This window comes from Haemaphysalis longicornis, unplaced genomic scaffold, assembly GCF_048455015.1.
Source record: "Haemaphysalis longicornis isolate Haplotype H1 unplaced genomic scaffold, Haemaphysalis longicornis Haplotype H1 scaffold_1, whole genome shotgun sequence".
NCBI classification, from domain to species: Eukaryota; Metazoa; Arthropoda; class Arachnida; order Ixodida; family Ixodidae; genus Haemaphysalis; species Haemaphysalis longicornis.
Genome location: NW_027526203.1, coordinates 443,403,104 through 443,423,471, shown reverse-complemented (window position 1 = coordinate 443,423,471; position 20,368 = coordinate 443,403,104). Strand labels below are relative to the sequence as shown.

The following is a 20,368-nucleotide window of genomic DNA, read 5'->3' as shown; positions in this document are numbered from 1 at the left end:
TGTGTGTGTGTGATCTCTCTTTCGCGAACATTACCGAACCGCGCAAATTCAACTCCTGCATTCGCACTTTCACATTCTTCCCCTCGGGGAAATGCGGGGAATTTTTTCTTTTTTTCTTTTTTGCGGTGGTTCACTCCACATGTGCCAAAGATATAAAACTAAGGATCCTTTATGTTAGTTGGTATAGAGTTTACACGCGTGCGAGTACATTATAAAGTGTTTGCGGAATAAATCCCTCAAATACAGCCTTAAAAAATGTAAAAGGCACTGCTCCGAATAGAAGGCCTTTATTGTTTCTGACGTAGTTTCATAATGAATTTTGTGCTCGGGCCCTATTCTCGGCTTCGAGAACTTCTCGTGGCATCGCCATGCTTTTTTGCGTAAGCAAAACGTAAGCAATAAGTTACGTGTGCACGTATAGCTCTGATGACACAGTGTAATTTCACGCTTAGCTGACAAAGATCACTACCAAGCTATCAGATATTGCGCGTAAAGGATTTAAAGAAGCCATGAAGACAAAATACAAGTTGGGTTTATTAGAAAGACTGCTTAGTCCCGATAACAATGATACCAATATCATCGCAATCTTCGAACAAATAACGGATATATTAAAGAAAACGTGTGAAGCAGTCGCGACCCCCTAGCCAATTTCCCGCCACTTTTCTATGACGTCACAGAACCTTGTTTGTGCGATTGTCGGCCGCCTAACTGACCTGTCGCAACGACACATGACTGGACGTCTTTAATGGGGCCTCCAGTTCCATTTGACCGCATCACTTGAATGCTAACGTGCAGTTAACGCACTGAAAATAATGTTTTATTGTTGGCCCGTATGACGTCATTCTTGCTCATAACACGTCACTGTGGCGCAAAATTTGAAAGTTTTTAAATACTTCTTGCTTTTTTTTCGTTAAAAAACATCTTTTGTGGCTGTAATGGAACTGAGTGAGATACTGAATCCTAGTTCTTTCAAATTAAATGAAGTTGTATTTTCTGTTCATGGCTCCTTTAACACTTGGAATGTATTATAAAAATTAAGGCGGCAGCTGAGGCTGGCAAAAGAAATATTTTTCAAGGTTAAAATTGGTGTCAACACCACAAGGCGATCAAGTACCGTTGATCCTAAAGAGAGAGAACGGCGTGTCTTAAGCTAAGGAACATCACACAATCTTTTCATCCGTATATATTTCTTTTTTCCAATCACTTTTGGTGGCATAGTTGAGCTATCTGCTTCAATGCTCGCTTTGTTGCGTTATCACGTTCCCGGCCGTCACCGCGCCACGCTATGGTCTGCTGCTGTGTTACAAGTTTATGGTGTGACCACAGAAAAAAAAAAAAACGGTTGTGAGCATAGGTTGTATTAGTGTCACTAGATCCTTATCTAGTGACAGTAGGTTGTATGACACTGTAAAGACAGGGAAATGCTACGCCTGATAACGGCAGAGCGTACTCATGCCGCTGATTTGCTTATTTCTCGAGCTCGAACGTAATCACCGCAGTAATGAATCAATCAATCAGTTTTATTTGCTATTTTTTCTTCTGAATTGTAACATCTGACCCGCCAGCTTATTAGATTGAGTGTGGACAAATGCAGTGCGTTGGGTTTTTTGTAATGGAGAGGCCTGTACTGTCCTTTTTTGTTGATGTTACGCCAAACAAATAATTGCTATGGTGTTGCGGAACGTTAAAACAAAATACGGGACGTTATTTTTACGCGCTGTTATTGCTGACTTGTAAACAGTATAAACTAGTATTTCTTTCTCTAGAAAACATCTTTAAACCGCGCGCCGTGCAGAACTGCGCCGGTTGATAATTCATGGGTATTTTACGGCGTCGGAGGTCGGTGGAATTTTGCCCTATTTCCCGGTGACGGCAGCCGCCATTTGCAAGCTGTTACGCAACATCACGTCGCTTTTACGTAGCCTGAAGTTGCCCATGTGTGACGCAAACGCTTCCGCTACCTGTTTATTGTTTAACATGACTGACTGGTGTGCGCAGGTGCGAACAGACTGGCGGCTCCAGCTATACAGCGAACACGGTTTATTCCAATTCAGCGTTTCTTCTGCTTGCTTCTCCAGGCGCGTGACTGCGGCGCCGCGGCAGCCAGCCGTACAACAATTATTTCTTTCTTTTTCTAAGCCTGAATCGTGCTCATGACACTATAAAAAGAAATGAGCGAAGAATGGTTTCGTGGTTTGTAATCGGGGTGTATCGTTCCCTGTCCTGAAAGTTTTTTTTTTTTTTTTGAACGCCGATGAAAGGGCAACCAAAACTCTCTTTTTAAGGGCACCTCAGGTAATGTTCCGCTTTCCGAACATAGCGGAGAGTACAATAGTCAGTTTTCGAACCACCTCATCAATATTCAGCTCTCATTTCAACTGCGAAAAATGGCTCAGGTTTAACACTTCTAAACCTTGCTATAACGAGCGAAAGCAGACTATGTATACAGTGTTTTGTGAAAGTTTGTCTTTGCTTGAGATTTCGCAGTCCGCCTTCAACCAGATTATTAGATTCGTTCTTTTCGCTTGCGCTAAAGGGCATGCGCATACACACCAGCCGGCGCGCCATCGATGGCGAGAATGAGGAACCAAGCACCGGAAAAGAAGCCGGCAAAGGAGCGCTTTCGTGTGCGTGCATCGTGGGTTCACCCATCTTCCTTCCTGCAAACTCTGTCAGCCTCGGGTTTTCATATACTAGAAGTTATGTTTTCGCGTAGTCACGTGGCTCGCTTGCACTGAACTGCACATGCGGACGGCCCAGTTGCGGCTACGCATTAAGGCACACGCGCAGCAGCCGTTTTACCCTCGCCTAGGTACGTGGTACGTTAGCGGCGAAGCTCCGAGCAAGCGAAGCGATAAGCAAGGCTCAGCTTGCATGCCGGCAGCTGAAGGTCATTGCGCCGCGATGAATGACCTTGAAAGATGTAGAGTTTTCGCTCTAACAGGAGCACTTCCCAACATCCCCTCACATTGTACGATTAATGTTGAAGTGGGTTTCTGAAGGAAGGCTTGGCGGGATTGTTGGTAGACAAGGACACATACAGAAAGAAGGCCACTACGGTCGAGCAAATCACCCTAGCCATCGCCACGACGGAAACCCTGTTCAAGCAAATCGACATGGACTCCCGCTCGGCGGCAAGAGCCTTCCTCAAAGGAACTATTGCCAAAGAAGCTGCCAGGATTCGGAAAAAAAGAAAAGATGTTCCATAACATCAGATGGTTCCCGGCCCACACGGGGCACAGAGTCCACGACACCCTTCCCAACGCCGACGAGTTCGCTCACGATCTGACGATGTCAAGTAACTTCCCTGCTTCTTAATTCACTTGCCCACTTCATATTTCACAGATAATTCAAGAATCCGGATTTATACACACGAAACCAGTGGGATAGCACTGCCACGCCGGTCTCCCATACTGTGACGCGAACACCATGACAAAGTATCTCAAGAAGGGCAGTTGTGTTTGACGCATGCATCTTTTTGTTTCCCGACGGGGCTACTGAGACTATCTCAATGGAGAGCGCCACTGAGCTCTTTGGATCTCCCTTTCAGCATTTACCTTGTGCCTCTTGGCTTTTCTCCATGTGTGTTACTCGACCAGTATTGCTGCTGTCCGCCACACAAGAAAGGTCGCTTTGGTTCCCTCCTCTATCATTTCTTGTTTTAATAGGAATACATAAGCTTTAACGTTGATTTTGCACTTATTTGTTAGTTTCAGCTTCTGGGGTTTTGAGGGGCGGACTGAAAAAGCACTTGGTATTTTACCATCCCTGAAAAAGACTTTTTGGCGCCTTTAGACTTCGCACGCACCTTGATTTGATTGCGGACTTCATGATTAACGCTACAGTCTTCACCTGTGCTATAAATAAATTTCTCAGTACAGATTTGCTGGCAGTATTAATAGTTTGACATTCCCACTCCGAACCCATGGTTTCATGTCTAGATCAAGTTCTGCGCCTTTATACGGTAATCAAAACTTCCAGTTGGGATTTCGAGCATCTATTTCGTACACAAGTTCTTGTGAGGAAGTTCGTACTGATGCGGCGTCAACGTGTGTACATTGCCCGCTTCGTAGTAGATATCATTCGTTAAGATTATTCTTTTCCTCTCGGCACGTCAATGGTCTAGATCAAAATTGCCGTACTTACACCGTAATGTAAGCACTGGAATCGCTAACACAAACTTCCGTAGTCCGCAAATACACGTACGAAAGACGTATTTGAAATTTCTCCCTCTGACGATCTCTATTGGCTGTTTGAATTTTACGACCATATACCACATTTCCCAGGCTCTTAAAGGGAAGCTTTTTTACCTCTACCTCCCAAGGGTTCTGTCGCGACCGTTGGTGTCAACAGAAAACTCCCGCGAACAAATAAAAGAAGTTAACGGCACCGCCAGGGATCGAACCTGGAACGAATAGAGAAATGGAGCGAGAGCCCGTTGTCTTACCGATCGAGCTACGAGCCCACATGGAGATGGGGGAGACAGACGGTGCACTCACCGGGCGCATCTGAGTGTTTACCCCCTTGCTTTCTCGCTGAATGCCACGTGATAGTGTCACGAGACCTGTGCGGCCATGTGCGCGCCTTACGCACGCGCTAGGAGTTGTAAATTAAAGGAAGCTCACACCAACGCATGGCATCTCACTTCTCCGACTGTGCAGCCGATCTCGTCGCCTCCGTCGGCGGCGGCGAAGACAATGGAGAAGTGAGATCGTCTAACACCGGGTTCGAGTTGTTTTTTTAATAAAAACAGTTCCCACTCACGTGCTTCACCAATACAAGTCAACCAACCACCGTTCACGAGTCATGCACTGATTTAACCTTAGCAAAGAATATCTCTTTGAAGTAATAAAGGGCGTGGTTAAGTGCTTTTAATTGTCTCTGGTTTCTCTTTTTGTACAGCCACGTGTGTACATTCAAGTGACGTCGAATGGGTATTCGTTGTGGGTGTCATTTACAGCTTCGCTTTCCAACCACCTTCACAGGGTGGATTGGCGGGCATTTTTTTTTTTAATACCATTCACGATTATAGGCCACGTGAGCAGCTCCGGTCGTGCGTGCTACGTATGGACCTAGCGAAAGCAGCATGCATTCAACTCCCATTAAAACATTTTGAATATTGCCGCGAACTAGGCATTGGATTTGTTTGTTTATGTTCTGTTTTTACTGCCCGGCCGCGCCCGGCTATGTTATCTGTGTCCCAAGCGAAGAGCATGTTTCATTATTTTTATGCCGCACGGGTTATCTCATTCTGATACGGAGAGCGTTTCGCCCTAACGTCACTAGCCCCGAATAATTTTTGATCTACAACGTTCTAGATGTAAATCGACGGTTCGAGAAACACTCGCGCCGAAACATAAAAGCCTGCAGAGCAGACGCCGCGGGATTCCGATCGCCCACGCTCGCTTGTGTACGTCACTCGGCTGACTGCTGCTTCGCCGCCTGTGTATTCTCTGAGTTGTTAGGGGAGCACAAGTTCGCTCTAACAAACTTATTTCCTTGAAGACAACTGCATTGTCTTTGGCATCGTGACAATATGAAGAGGAAGCATGCCCCTTGTTCTCTTCACTTTTTCCTTTGTTTTTATCCCGTTCGCGATCTTGCCTTTACGTCATCACTCTCTTCCCCCAATTTCTGTGAGCTCTTCGCCAAGCAACTGATAGTTAAAATGCAACTACTTCGGCATCATTGGAAATTTAATAGAGGCGTTCGCGGTTTCTACACTATGTCGCTGCATCAGCCTCGTTCCGGGTTTCCGCTTCAGCATTGCCCCAAGAATAGTCGTCTGTCCTGCGATGTCTAAATCGGCAGTGCTGACGTTTTCAACAAGCAAGACTTGGGTTGTATATTCACACCAGTGAATCTGATGCAATTTCGTTTCGAACTGTTAACTTCTTTTTTTCTCGTGGGGAGACAGACAGACAGCGCATACAAAATTTTAGCGTTTACCTATCCCAATAAACAAAATATTCAGCTTTTAAAAATACGTTTTCGAAGCACGTGGATTTAACAATGCTATGGATTTCTTTTCCTTGATTTGTTTGTTTTGGCGTCGTCGGGGCTCAGGGTAGGATCCGAGTTGAATTTCTTAAAGCCAGCTGGGAAAAAATTACGTTAACGTTTGACGGGTTAAAATGGTAGTTTGACTCATAAATGTGGGAACACTGGAATAACACTGCACAATAAAAAAATAGTAGCGGTAGGAAAATGTAGAAAAACCTACAGCTGGGAACCGGCTTTAGCGGGCTTTAGCGGACAATTTCGTTGTTTAAAAGGCGATAGTAATACGCCCACAACACCACGTACGATACGCAGAAAACGTTATTGTTCGACGACCATACCAACAGATAAAGGAAACGAAACCAAAAACAGGAAGCAGCTGTCGGGAAAAGCATATCCATCCACTTCCAAGCGCTTCGGGCAGGGGGGGGGGGGGGGGGGGGGTCGCAAAGCTATTCGTCCGTATTTAAGGGTTTCCGCAAATGAGCCTTTACAGTAACATTGAGCACGCATTGATGCACTAACGAAAAGTAAATTCAAGCTACTTTTTCTCTTTTTACGCCTTCATACACGAACTTCATTGCGGCATTTCATGAACTGCGAGCGCCGCCATCAAGTGTTGACGTTCAGGTGTGGTGCCCTCACCACACCTGAACGGCAACACTTGGTGGCAGCGCTCGCAGGACGCTTGCGAACATGACGCATAGCACAGACAATCTTGTGACACGCTGCAAAGAAACGCCAAGTTGTTCAAGGTGCTTTGCAGCAAGCTTTCACCGCAGCAACACGATCGGCATTCGTTATGGCTGAACCAGGTGGGTCTTTTTCCTTTCTATGCGCTTCGATGAGCGATAACAAGGACGTAGCATACTTTTTCTAATTTACTGTATGGCGACGTTGTAGCTCTCGAATAGTGTTTCTGACTGTGCCGCTGAAGCAAATACGGGGATGCTGTCCGTTAAACAGTTAACATCTCGCCTAACCCAAACGCGAGGAACCATTCTGGAGGCAAATAAAAAAAGGCGTTCGAAGCTACTGCTTACCCCGGTGCGTACGCCGCTGCTGGCCGTTTCTGAGGCAAGGTCTGGCGCCTCGCGCTGCTGCCGCAGGAAGCTATCGTCTTATCGTCGGCGTTGCCATAGGCGATTTCACCATAGATTTCACGCGCGCCATGGCCTGGGGAAAGAGGGGGTGCTTCGCAATGTAGTGACAGTGGCGCGCTCTTGTTTCAGAATTTTGAAATACTTTGAAGCGGAAGCATTTCTAAGTTCGAAGCAACATTGCTTATGTCCGATTCAGGTATATTCACTTTGTTCTCGGAGCTAGTGTAGCCGGCTGCCTCCCGATCTCACCGTAACAAGTATTTCTCTCCTCTGATGTTGGGTCAGCCATCCCTGGCGTAACAGCCAATGCCCTTTTTTCACGCACGTATGTACGTACATTTCTTACAGCGAATACTGCGGGCCTGGTCGGGTGACCTGGAAGCGTGCAAGACGTAAATACAACTGACCATCGTACGTTGCCTTCTTGACGCTCCCTGTCTCTTCCACCGCTGGCTTCGTTTGGCAACGTGCGTGATAAAGCCCTAAATGCAACTTGTAAATGCCCTGAATACTGTTTCCTTGTTTACATATTTATTTGTTTTCAGTTAAACAAATGTTAATGACCACCGAATGCTACATCAGAAATTTGTTATAAAATACATTAGATACTTATCATTCCTTCCTGCGTTAAGCGGTCATTGCTTTATTCATTTTCCTTAGGGACTCGCTATGGCGGCGCAGTGATTAAGGCGTTGTGCTGCTGAGACCAAGGTCGTGGGTTCGATCCAGGCCGCTGTGGAGGCTTTTCTTCTTCGTCGTTGTTAAATTTATATCCGCACTACCTGGTCATTCCACGCCAAACGTCCCAGATAATTCGCTCGTCCATCTTGAAAATTCACGGTTGATCGCTTCCCTACACTACTCGTTCTCCTAGCGGTTTTTTGCGAAAAAAAAATTCCATCTCTCACAGATATTTGAAAATCGCGGAGGTGACTAAAACATATATACGTTGCGAAAAAAATCGCAGAAATAAAGTAACATACGGAGCGAAGTGAAATAAATTCAGGTGATATAAAAAGAAGCGCGCTTCCTTCATACAATAAATTCATTGATGGTTGATGGTGTGTCGAAAATTGGCTTTGTGGTGAAGCAAAGCGGCGTTTCAGAGCAATTTTTATACATATTTTTACAGCTGTTAAAACCTTTGTAGAGACAATTTAGCTAGATACCTTGTTATATATATATCGTTGTCGTAAGAGCTTTGTCGTTGTCGTTGTCGTTGTTATATTTATATCGTTGCCGGTAAGAGCTGAAAAACAATATGGGAGCCGGGAAGCGGGCAGTTTCAGCGCAATAAAGACACGAACTTCAAAATTTTTGCAAAAATGCTCACGTTCAGACGCTTATCGCGCTGTGTGGCGGTTCACGTAAAAATGCATGCTTACGCTCATTTGAAAGGGTGTACATTGGTCATTTATTTCAGAAAGTCTAACTGGCGTGATTTTTGTTTTAAGCGAGAAAACTTTTATATTGAGGGCTCACCACGGCCTCAGGCGGCGGGCCGTAAGTCCGCTCCACTGCAACGACAGTTTCTGCGTGGCAGCGGAGTGGTGGGGCGGCAGCGCAGGTCGATATACCGCATGTTTCGTTGGTTTCTTGCGATGCTGCCGGCTTGGTAAAAATGATTCCACATACATCTTCAAGCCTTCCGTGGTGCCGCAGACGGAGGGTGTTGTTAATACTTTGCAGTTGTTTCACTTAGTTCTTTGAATTACGAGCTTGTGGATAACTATTTCGGGACATACTCTTTTTTCAAACAAGCTAGGACTTTGCTGCACGCTTCAGCAACGCGGATTAGAAGCAGGGATGGGGTTCTTAGAATACCTCCAAGAAAAGTCGGACGCCCCACCAGAGAAGAAACGAAATCTTCAATAAGAAGATTTATGAGGAAGATTCCGTTTCGTACTGTTCTCCCGAAAGAAAAGACGTAATATGCGGTCACCAAACGCGCTTTCTCTTGCTATCTCTGAGATAATTGTACGAATAGTGGAAAAGAACGGGCCCTCAAAAGTGCGGATTCTCTTCGTTCGCAGCTCTGCGCCCGCTACACTGCGTTTTGGCCGACGGAAGTGGCACACACACACTTCGCGTGAGAATAGCGCACCAAAATTTCAAACTTATGCTTCAGGCCGCAGGCTTCAGGCAAACTACTGAATAACTGGTGTCAGCAATTGTATGGAACATCGACGAGCGACGATAAAGACTGCATGTGCAGCCGATGTCCGGCGTGTCTCGGCAAAGATGCCCTTCTGAGCATTTTGGAGAGCGCTCTATATATGGACAAAGTTGGGAGCTTCCATGTTGAACATTGGATCGCAGATGTTCGCTGAAGGCTAGATAAAATAATTTTAAGTTTTGCCGAATCTTCGGAAATGTTTTTAGGCGCTGTAGAAGATCTCAAGACGCACCACTTCATAACCAAACAGCCAGCAAAGTATACCTGCGAGAGCAAAAAAGCAGCCTAAAAGGTGAGATGATTCTTTTTTTTTTTTCGTCTTGGCAGATAATTATAGCTTCCTCATGCAAGATGCTCCACAATCGTACCACTGAGTAAATACGCAAGCCAAGATACACCCCTTCATGGCATACCATCGTTCAGAAGCGTAAAATAGCTCGCCATCCTTTAGGAATGCCTTAACCCCACGGCAGCGGCCGTGGGTATACATTTCAAGCTGAGGCGTTAAAAGTTCTTAAACACGAATTCCCTGCGGTCCGAAAAATTCACTATGTTCCCGATGGGGCATCATCACAGTACAAGAACAAGAATTTTTTTTTCTAAATTTGTGCTAAAATGAAAATGACTTCAATTTATCGGCTGGGTGGAACTTTTTTGCAACGTCACATCGAAAGAGCGTTTGCGACGGAGTTGGCGCCACCAGGGTGTAGGAACGAATTTTTTTCGTTCCGGTTTCTGTTTCGCTCCACGAATAAAAGTTGTTTCGGTTCCGCTCCGGAACGAAAAAGATAATCATTTGTAATCGTTCACAACGGTTCGTGTTTACACGCAAGAAAAATTGAGATTCGTGATATTATGTTAACGAATATTGATAATATTATGTTAAAATCTTAAATGACGGATAATAATTCCTTCTTTAAAAATGTCAGTTAAATAGCTCAACTGCACACGCACACAAAAATATCGGAGAGCCACAGAGCACTCCTTGTCGTATACCTCTTGATGGCGCAGCTGAAACTGACGTTCCGGGTTTCCACCCTAGTCCCCTGAAAATACGTGCCGGCAGCCTGAAGTATACAATTGTTAGGAAGCAGCACTCCAAGCCTACAGAAAAGCAGCGTGCTGCTCACGTACGCTCGATTCTTGAGTATCATAATTTGGGACCCGCGTAAATTTGAGGCAATTAAAAATCCATCTGTGCGCTTTGTTAATGACTCGAACACTTGTGATATTATCGTTTCAAGTTTAAAACGATAGGTCTCATAGGACACTCTAACATTCCGGAGCACCTTTTGTCTGTATTATTCTTAAAGCAAATTGTATGAGAGCAGGTAGCAACGGATCAACATCACTTCAGCCCTCCAATTTGGTGAATATCTGTGGCGCACATCCGCATTCCAAGCGTCTTATTCTAAAATTATTAAAGATAAGAATGCCCTGAATTCCCAACAGTGTTCATTCCGCCGCTGATGAAATGTTGTCCGTTTCGCCCTGGCAGCACTTGCGCACAAGCGCAACATAACTTGTAGCTATTTTACATTGAGTGTGCCGCAGTAATCTGCTGATTTTGCTGCTAATTGTGTATGCTGCTGTAATTACGCCAAAAATTCTTCTTTTTTCCTTCTTTACTATTATTATTTAATATTACTTTACTACTATAGGTAAACAAGTAAATAAACAGGGCGGCGAAGTCTGCACTGCAGTAAGATGCACCCGGCGATCACGCGGGAGCTCAGCGCTGACCATCAAGACAGGCGAAGAGAGTATGCAATCAAGCTGGCAGGCAGCAAGCCCGCCGATGAAACCGGCAGCGGGAGGAAAGGCGGCTTTATCAGCTTTATGCCAGCGAACCGACGGCAATATCCCGCCCCACTGCATAGAAGGTGAAATTGACACTGAAATATTTGGACTTCCACTCGAACCGAAAACCGAAACAAAATTTTTTAGGTTTCGTTCCTGAACAAAACAATAAATAACTTTCTGTTTTCGTTTTCGTTCCATCCGAAAATATCGTTTTTTTTTTTTTTTCGTTTTCCGCTTCCGGTTTTCGTTCCGTTCCGACACCCTGGGCGCTGAAGTGAAGTTGTCAAGCTTCTGTTTTTACTTGCACTGCGTAGGCGGGCTCAAATAAGGACACTCTACATCGTTTGTCCGGTTGATAAGGCGATATTTATTTTATAAAGCCCGAAAGAAGAAAAGCTAGCATGCACGGTCTGCGGCGGCCGCACTAACTATATAAAGCAGTGACGTTCGTACGAGGTGCTACTGTAATTGGACGATGTCCAGGATTAGAATTCATACCAGTTTCTCGCATTCTCAGTAACCGGCGTACCGCGCTTCTTCCATGTTGTCGGCTGTAAAATGCGTCAGATAAGCCTACCAGCATGGCTTGGAATATTAACGATCACTAGCCAAGGCGTACGCAGTGGATGAACGCCCCCCACGTCACCGGAGACGCTCAAACGCGATGCGCTTTTCCACCCCCTTTGGAGCTTGCCTGGCTCGTGCCTGTATCGTAAAAGGCGTGTTCGCGCCAGGCCAGGGGTCGGCTGTTTCGGGACTGTGCCCGCAAGCAGTCGGTACTTATGGAAACAGCACGCCAACGAGAACTCGCCAACGCGTCAGTGTCAGTCTTCACGCGTTCTGCGAACTGTCTCGTGAAGCAATTAACGTTACAGCGCAAAAAAAAAAAAAAAAAAAATACTGAATTCAGTAAAGAAAACATTACCGGGAGACAAAAAATCAACTTCAAAAAAAAAAAAAAAAAAGAAGAAGAAAACATGCGCTATCGGGTATTCAAATTTGCGAATTGCAAAACAATGTACCTAGTGCTCCAGACCACTCCGCTATAAGCCAGCATTATTAGTGCCGGAAATATAAGATATACCGTGTTGTATAGTCTATTTACATTTTTATTTAGTTTTAGCACTTCAAGCAGCTGAGATGACTATTTCTTGAATAACGCTCGTGCAGTAAGGGCTCTCCAAATTATCACAAATATCTCATCTCTAGCGACTGCATTCCTTAGGCAGAAATGCGTTCGCAAAGGTGTGGTCGTGCTGCGGACGGCTGTGCTAGTTCACCCAGCCCGAAAAGTGCTTCCCGCATCTTGGTTTTACGCTGTAAATAAAAGTTTTGGACGTTCTTAATTCCTACACTTCGCTGACTCTTCTTCCGCCTTTAATTGGCCTTAGATTTTTCTACTATAGCGTACCGGTCAGAGAAGCGTCGCATGTGCGCTTGTGTAGAACTACTTGGACTTGGAGCTCGATAAAGTCTACAAACTGACAAACTAAAGGTACATTCTTCCAGGAACAAAAGTGTCTTGGCTTAGTTTCAACTGAGCGAACGAATCGCGACGACCCGCCGGCCGACTAAACGCTGGGCTGACTGATTCTGTAGGAGAGTCGGCGAGCCGTGCAGTAGCACAGTCAAGCCATGCAATCTTGTCTTGACGTCATATGAAGCGCCATAGGAAATAGGCAAGGGGGATGCAAAGAAAAGGACAGTATTATCGAATCGATTTTTCTACTGAATAAAGTCGCGTAAACGCAGCGAGAGTGGTCGAAACATGGCCTAGAGACTCCAGACTACGATTTGCGCTAGTAATCCCGCAATGTTTACAAATCACTTCCAGTGCCCCTTTAAAGGGACACTGAAGTGATATGCAAACATTGCGGGATTACTAGCGCAAATTGTAGTCCGGAGTCCCCAGGCCATGTTTCGACCACTCTAGGCGCGTTTACGCGATTTTATTTAGTAGAAAAACTAATTCGAAAACGCTGTCCTCCTCTCTTTACGCTCGCCCATTTTCTGTGGCGTTTTCGTGTGACGTCAGGAGGGGATGAGCTGGCAATTGGCTGCGCCACGGCTGCGCTACTGCACGGCTCCCCGGCCGACAGAGTCAGTCGGCCCAGCGTTTCGTCCGCGGGCCGCCGGCGGGTCGTCGCAATCAAGGAGGTTAAAAAAAAATTGCTTGGTCGCAATTCGTTCGCTTAGTTGAAACGAAGCCAGGACACGTTTGTGAATGGAAGAATGTGCCTTTCTTTACTTGGTTTGTTTGTACACTGTATCTAGCTCCAAGTCAAGGTCGCTTCACACAAGCGCTGCACATGCGACGCTTCCCTGACTGGTACGCCAGTAGGAAAATATAAGGCCTCTTGAAGGCGGGAGAAGAGTCAGCGAAGTCAATATAGGTACTAAGCAAATAAAATCAACTGATATTTTTACCGTACAGCGTAAAACTAGGGCGCGGGAAGCACTTTTTTGCGCTGGGCGAACAAGCACAGCGGTCAGCAGCACGACTACGCATCTGCGAACGCTTTTCCGTCTACGAAATGCAATTGCTAGACGTGAGCTACTGTGGAAACTCGGGCGACGCTTACTGCATGATTGCAGTGCAACAAATAGTCACCTAAGCGGCTTGAAATGCCAAAACTAAATAAAAGTGTAAACCGGTTGTACAATATATACCCTATATTAGCGTAGCTTTCGCGTCCCGCTCCGTAGCCTAGCAGTCTGGGGCGCTAGGAATTCATCGTAAATGTTTTGCGAGTCACGAGTTCGAATCCCGCGGGTACGTGCTTTTTTTTTTGTAAGTTAACTTTTTTGTTTTCCGCCGATGTTTTCTATATTGAGTTCACCTTTTTTTGGGCCGCAACGTTCATCGCTACACGAACTAGTTCACAAAACGCGCGCAGGCTGGCACTGGCGCGCTAGCGAGTTCTCGTTGGCGTGCTGTTGCCATAGCACCGACTGCTTGCAGGCAGTGGGCACAGGCCAGAATCAACAGACCCTTGGCCTGGTGCGAACACGCTTTTTACGATACAGGCATGAGGGAGGCAAGCTCCAAATATGGGGGAAAAGCGCATGACATTTGGGCGTCTGCTGGTACGCGGAGGGCGTTCATGCACTGCGTAGGTCTCGGCTAGTGGATGCTACGACTACAAGCCGTCCTGGGAGGCTTATCTTGTGCATTTTACAGCCGACAACATGGCAGAAGCGCGGTACGATGATTACTGAGATATTGAGAATGCCCATCCAACAAAGCCATTGGTTATGTTTTACAGAACCGAAACCGAAACCGAAACCGAAACTTGTGTGATTGCTAACCTTGGGCATCATCCAATCACGGCGCCCCTCCTCTCAACGTCACAGCCTTAGTTGGTGCGGCCGCCGCAAACCGCGCATGGTAGTTTTTCTTCTTTCGCGCTTTGTAAAATAATTACCGATTTGTCAACCGGATAAACGATGAAAAGTGTGCTAATTTGAGCCAGTCTACGCAGTGCAAGCAAAAACGGGAGCTTGACAAATTCACTTCAGTGTCCCTTTAAGTGATTGGCAGCCAGGGCGAGTCTTCAGAATCTCTACCAGGGGCAAAAACTTACACCCCATCAGCTTTTTAGACGGGCGAAAAAGAACTTTAAAGGTATATTCCTGCTCTGGAGGCAGGAAGAAATGGTTGAGGGGAAAAAAAGAGCAACTCTAAAGAAGGTTTTCGTCGACGATTCCTTTTAAAGGTACACACACCTTTCAGCTCTTCCCGCTTTTCTGGTGGAGGCGAAAAGCAAAAACGCTCGTGTTTTTGAAATTTCGACGCACGTTAAAGTGCCCAGGAGGTTAAAATTAATCCGGAGCCCTCCAATACGGCGCGCCTCAGCGCCTGCGTTGCGTCGGAGCGTTAAACCCAATCAACCTTTCAGCAGTTCGTACCATCATCGCTAACAGGGGCCGAATTCTCTAAAACGACGAGGCGTCGCTTTGAAACGACGCGGTAGCGCCATGCAAATGCATGTGTTCTGGGGTTGGGGCCGTCGCTTTGGGGCGGCGGGCTGGGGCAATCACCTGCAGAAAAGCGCCGTGGCAAGGGCGCGAAGCGACACCCACTGCCCCCTCGTCGCTTCACTTGTCGCTTCGCGCCCTTGCCACGGCGCTTTTCTGCAGGTGATTGCCCCAGCCCGCCGCCCAAAGCGACGGCCCCAACCCCAGAACACATGCATTTGCATGGCGCTACCGCGTCGTTTCAAAGCGACGCCTCGTCGTTTTAGAGAATTCGGCCCCTGCTCTCAATGCTGGGCTCACGTCTTATTCCGCCACCCAGACTTTCGAAGTGGCAAAGCACCCACGTCGGCGACAGCGATGAAAACTGCAGCTTCTTAAATGCATCAAGGCCGGACGGGCACCGGAATTCCTACTATATCTGTATAACCTGCATGAACGCAGCGTTGCGGAATTCATTTAGCGCCAACAACTGATCATCTGCTGATGACGCCCTTCTGAAATCCAGTACCAGCCAGCCACCCTCTTTTAAAGCAGCTAGCCGCGTTAAAACTGAAAACTCGCGTGACCTGCGCTGCCGCCCCAGTCTCCGCTACCGCGCAGGCACTGTCGTTGCAATGAAGCGGACTTACGGCCCGCCGTCTCAGGCCGTGTTGGGCGCTTAATATAGAAATGGTTTTTTCGCCTAAAACAAGTACTCCAATTAAACTTTCTGAAATAAATTCCTTTTGTGCACCCTTTCAAATGATCCTTAGCCTGTATTTTTACATGGACCGCCGCACAGCGCGATAAGCGTCTAAACATGAACAATTTTGCAAAATTTTCAAAGTTCATGTCCTTACAGCGCTGAAACTAACGCTCTTCCCAGCTCCCGTAGGGCTTTTTCCGCACTTAGCGTCAACAATACAAACAAGGTAGGCAGCTCAATTTTCTCATAAAAGGTATTAACAGCTGTAAAAATGTGTGAAAATCACTCACAAAGGCCTCTTTGCTTCACCGCAAAGCCCGTATTCAAACATACTAGCAACCGTCATAGCATTGTAGCAAGGAAGCGCGCTTCTTTTTCCATCACCTGGAATTATTTCACTGTGCTCCGTATTACGTTATTTTTGCGAATTTTCATTCATAACTTACGTTTCCGTCACCGCCGCGATGGTCAAATCGGTGTAAGAGACAGAAACATTTTTTTCGACAAAAAATCTATGAGAACGAACAGTGTAGGGTAGTGATCAACCATGATTTTTTATAGTGTAATCGTAAATGATTTAGCGAACTCTTTGGGACGTTTGGCGTAGAATGACCCTATTGTTATACTTCCCCTAGCCAGCCAGGTAACCATTAATCTTGGCGTAAAAAAAGGCACCCGTGCAGTGAATCAAATTTCCATAGCGTTGAGCGATTTACTTGGCGAACTAGCAACTGACCGACTGGCTCTTGCTTTTCACATCTGTCTCCAAGCTGTGCGCCACTTTTGCAACCCAAGACATGTCTGGTAATGTTCTGTGAACTTGAAAGCGGCCTCAGGTGATCGAAGTGGCCACATGTGTACAGGGTCTGCCTGATTTACTTGTCCCGGATATTTTGTAGTACTATGAAGGCCTCTCCGATGGAACCGGGCCCATATCTTGCGCTGTCCGAATCTAACTTTTGCCTCACATTTTTTATCTCATCCCTGCATCGTGTTACCTGTACATCGTGATACCTGTACTCGTACCAACTCGCCCAACTTGCCATCATGGTGTTACCTGTATTCCCTTCCCTCTTGTCTTGTCTCTCGGTAGCTATTCTGTTGCCCTGAGAGAGAGAAGCGAGAGAGAGAAACTTCATTCGGAAAGACAGTAGAATCTTAATGACCTTGTGATGCGGCGGTATCCTTAGTCCGGGATGACACAGTAGGGGAAGGAAGGGGGTAGGGGAGGTCTCTTTGTGCCTTGTTAAACCATGTGAAAATTATCACAGATATCTGCACGGAAAGGGCATCGCCTATGCGTTTTGGGGTGAAAAATTTTTATACTGGGACGACATAACAAAGTCTTGGTTTTGCAGCCTGCGTAAGATACGTTCGTCTTCTTTACTTAAACATTTCGCGGGGCAGGGTAGCGCCTGATTTTGTTTAAGATTGTCTAATATTTCAAGAGGCAGGGTGTTGAACCGGAGCTGAACCGAAACCGAAACCGAACCCGGATTTTTGCCCGTAACCGGAACCGAACCGAACCCGGATTTTTTCCGCCATTTTGGAACTGAACCAGAACCGGGAGGAATCGAAGGAACCGTTTCGAACTGGTTCCGGGAACGGTTAGTGAAACGGTTCGGGGGACGGTTAAGAGTAAACGGTAAAATATAGAGTCGGTCGGATTAACCTCCATATTTTTGGGGTCCTTGGCATTTGCAAATTTTGCGGCGCCCTCCTTCTCAAACAATCAGAAAATTTAGTTGCAGACAAAAAGCCAGAAAATGTTTGGGTGACGGTAACCTAAATGCTATAAAATAACCTTCTTTATGCACGTATTGCGCTTTTATGATGTTTCTAGCGTATAAGATTGACATATCGCACTGAAATTGGTAAAGGGTTGCCTAATGTATATTTTGTATTCATCCAAGGGTTTTAGAAACAAGTATTTATATGAGGTAACACTGTAGGGAGCAACTAAACTGAAAGAAAAAAAACAGCAATCAATAGCTTTGATGCGAAGAAAATTCGATACCGTTCTTCAATTCCTTCTCTTCCTTTGTGCTAATGTTCTGCAGCCTTTGAGTACCAGCGACCACTACCGCGCTGCTTATGAATTCACTAAGCTATAGCTTAGGTGACAGCGATTGCGTTCTAGTAAATATATAGCATACTATATTTACTAGAACCCACTCGCTGTCATCTGTCGCTGAAGTGTCATTAGCAAGTTGCTATCGCAGGTGTTTCCCTATAGGTGGTATTCACTGAAAAGTTTATCTGTCAGTTTCTTCGCTTGGCAACACTGGAAACGGCCACGGACATGGCTGAAGCGCCACGGTCATGGCGCGGCTTGTGCCCCTGCGCCCGCAAGTCGCAGAAAAAAAAAAGCACTCGCGTGCTTCGTCAGCGCCGTTTGAACCCGATTATTAACGGTTGTGTCAACATAGTTGTTATTTATCGCACTCACATTGGAGTTGAAGCATTACTTTTCGTTCACTGGGGTAGAGTTTGGAACGTCCAACACACAACATGTGCTTAGCACAGACAAGTAACGCTGTCCCGCGGAGCCCGATGTAACTAGAGAAGGCGCACTCACATGGTTGCCTGCATGCGTGCCTCGACAGTGTGAAAAGTATAGCGTACCACGGTCGGTCTGAACGCGCTCGCGATCGCGTCCAGACCGGCTGGGAGCGTACGTTGTATAGGCGGATTTTGACTTATGTGGCCTAATCTCCTTGTATTTGTACAGAGCATAGCCTTTATCGTCTCGCAACAATTTCAGAGAATGAAGGGGCAGTACTACGACCGATATCGAACTTCAGCGTCTGAAGGGGGGGTCTAACCCCATTTAAACAATTAAGAAGAACAACAAGGTAACCAGGAGTAACCAAACACCCCTCCCCAGATGGAGCGCTATCCCACGCATACAAGCTTAGTGAGATGACTCGCAGTTTTTTCATGGTACTAAAACATAGCCATGTTGAATTTCCATTCAATTTCCTGGACCTTATAACGCCCTATAAAAACTTCCATAGAACCCCCCCCCCCCCCTCCCCTCCTACACACACACTTTCGCCTCCTTATCAGCGTCGTGACAGAGTGGTTATGGTTTTTGCTTTGGAAGCAATAAGATATGTTTCGGAAACCCGGAACTATCAAGCTTCCATGCAGTAACAATAATTTAAAAAAGCCTTTGGGACCTCTAGAACAATTGAGCAAATATCCGTTCTCGAAACTATACTGACACGGGACCTTGCTGTTCCTCAATTTTTGTACACGTGTATGGGTGTGGAGCTAATAGCTATACTAAAAATTGTTTTTTTTTTTTTGCGAAAGTGTTGTTTCCCCTCTGCGCTCATGCACGCGGACGTTCAAATTGACACCTACCTAATATAACTACTAAGTTCGTGGGCACCGAGTGAAGTACGAGCATCGAGCCGAGCTCCGGATTCGATATCTAGCTTTAACCGCTGGCAGTGTAGACCCTGCTCTGGGAGGGCCAGAATAATGCAGACTTGAATCCAATTCCCAGTCCTACCTACGACCTGCGGGAGAGTGAAGCTGCCAGCTCTGACCATAATTGGCAGCTATGGCTGACCGAAATGGCGAAGACGGCGGGTAGAACCAACACAGTCCTGGACTAAGGGCCGTGCACCCGCCTACCAGCTCTTCGGTTCAATAAAGTTTTTTCTCCACATTCTCCTACTTCTGCCATACCTCCCCGCCACAACAGCCCATTTTGTATGGCTCTGCCCGCACCATCCCGATCCCCTCCCTTCCCCATCCCCTGAGCGGTGGGAACGCGCGCTGACCAGCCTGCACCCGGAGGACCAGCAACGCCTGATCAACCGGGCCACCCGGGCTGCGGAAGCGCGCGGCTTCCTGAACTGAGGACGCCACCCACCTTCTTCTTTCTTTCTTTTTTTTTGCTCAATAAAACGTTTTGCCTCCTCCTCCTCCTCCCTCCAAAATCCTTTGACTGACTTTTGATATATGTCACGCGATGTATTTCAACCAACCCAATTTAAAACATAGTATTGCACGACATTGCAATATTGTATTGCACGAAAACATTGTATTGCACGAAATGAAAAGTAAGAAATGAATAATTCTTGCGAGTGAGAACAGTGCTTATACAGTCAAACCCGGCTATAACGAACCCGGATAGAGCGAATTATGCTTTATATCGAACAAAAATAATTCAGTTACCAAAATACATGGGAAACATATTCCTTATAACGAAGTTCACATCCGATATATCGAACTCTGCGCGCCTAGAATGGCCGCCGAAAGGCATGTTCTCGGAGCGGCGATTGAGATGTGGATTGGCCGCGACCACGGAGCAAGAGCCGCGACTGAGACATTGCGCCGCGCACGGAGCGATGTGGCGCCCGACACTTTCCGTAACTGTTTCCGATGCGCATGACTCACGACGGAACCCTCCCAGTCAGCGAGTCCGGACCAAGACAGCAGCATCGGTGAACTGTGGGAAGAGCTTGCCAACGTCCCGATGATGTCGCGAGTGAAAGCCGTCCGACGCTTATAATGAAGCGCTTTCGGCAGTCGATGTGCTCCGCCAATGCTTCTTCGATTTTCGAGGACGCGGTCTCGAACTAGTGCAAACAATGTTTCGTGTAGAGA

The 20,368-nt window shown here is 46.4% G+C and overlaps 2 protein-coding genes across 4 annotated transcripts in view; one reads left to right on the top strand and one right to left on the bottom strand.

Annotated features, from left to right (window-relative positions):
- The window catches only part of LOC144155870 (uncharacterized), a 33,025-nt gene extending 25,827 nt beyond the window's left edge, over positions 1-7,198 (bottom strand). The window contains exon 1 of the mRNA XM_077687559.1: positions 7,044-7,198. The gene's annotated coding sequence lies outside the window, so the exon portion shown is untranslated. The remainder of the gene's footprint in view (positions 1-7,043) is intronic.
- Positions 6,433-20,368, top strand: part of LOC144155871 (uncharacterized) — an 18,403-nt gene continuing 4,467 nt past the window's right edge. Inside the window, exons 1-2 of one of the 3 annotated variants that reach the window (XM_077687561.1) lie at positions 6,433-6,815; positions 7,452-7,514. The gene's annotated coding sequence lies outside the window, so the exon portion shown is untranslated. Of the gene's footprint in view, positions 6,816-7,451; positions 7,515-9,397; positions 9,572-20,368 lie in introns of those variants that run through there. The other 2 variants (XM_077687560.1, XM_077687562.1) reach the window with 2 other exon arrangements.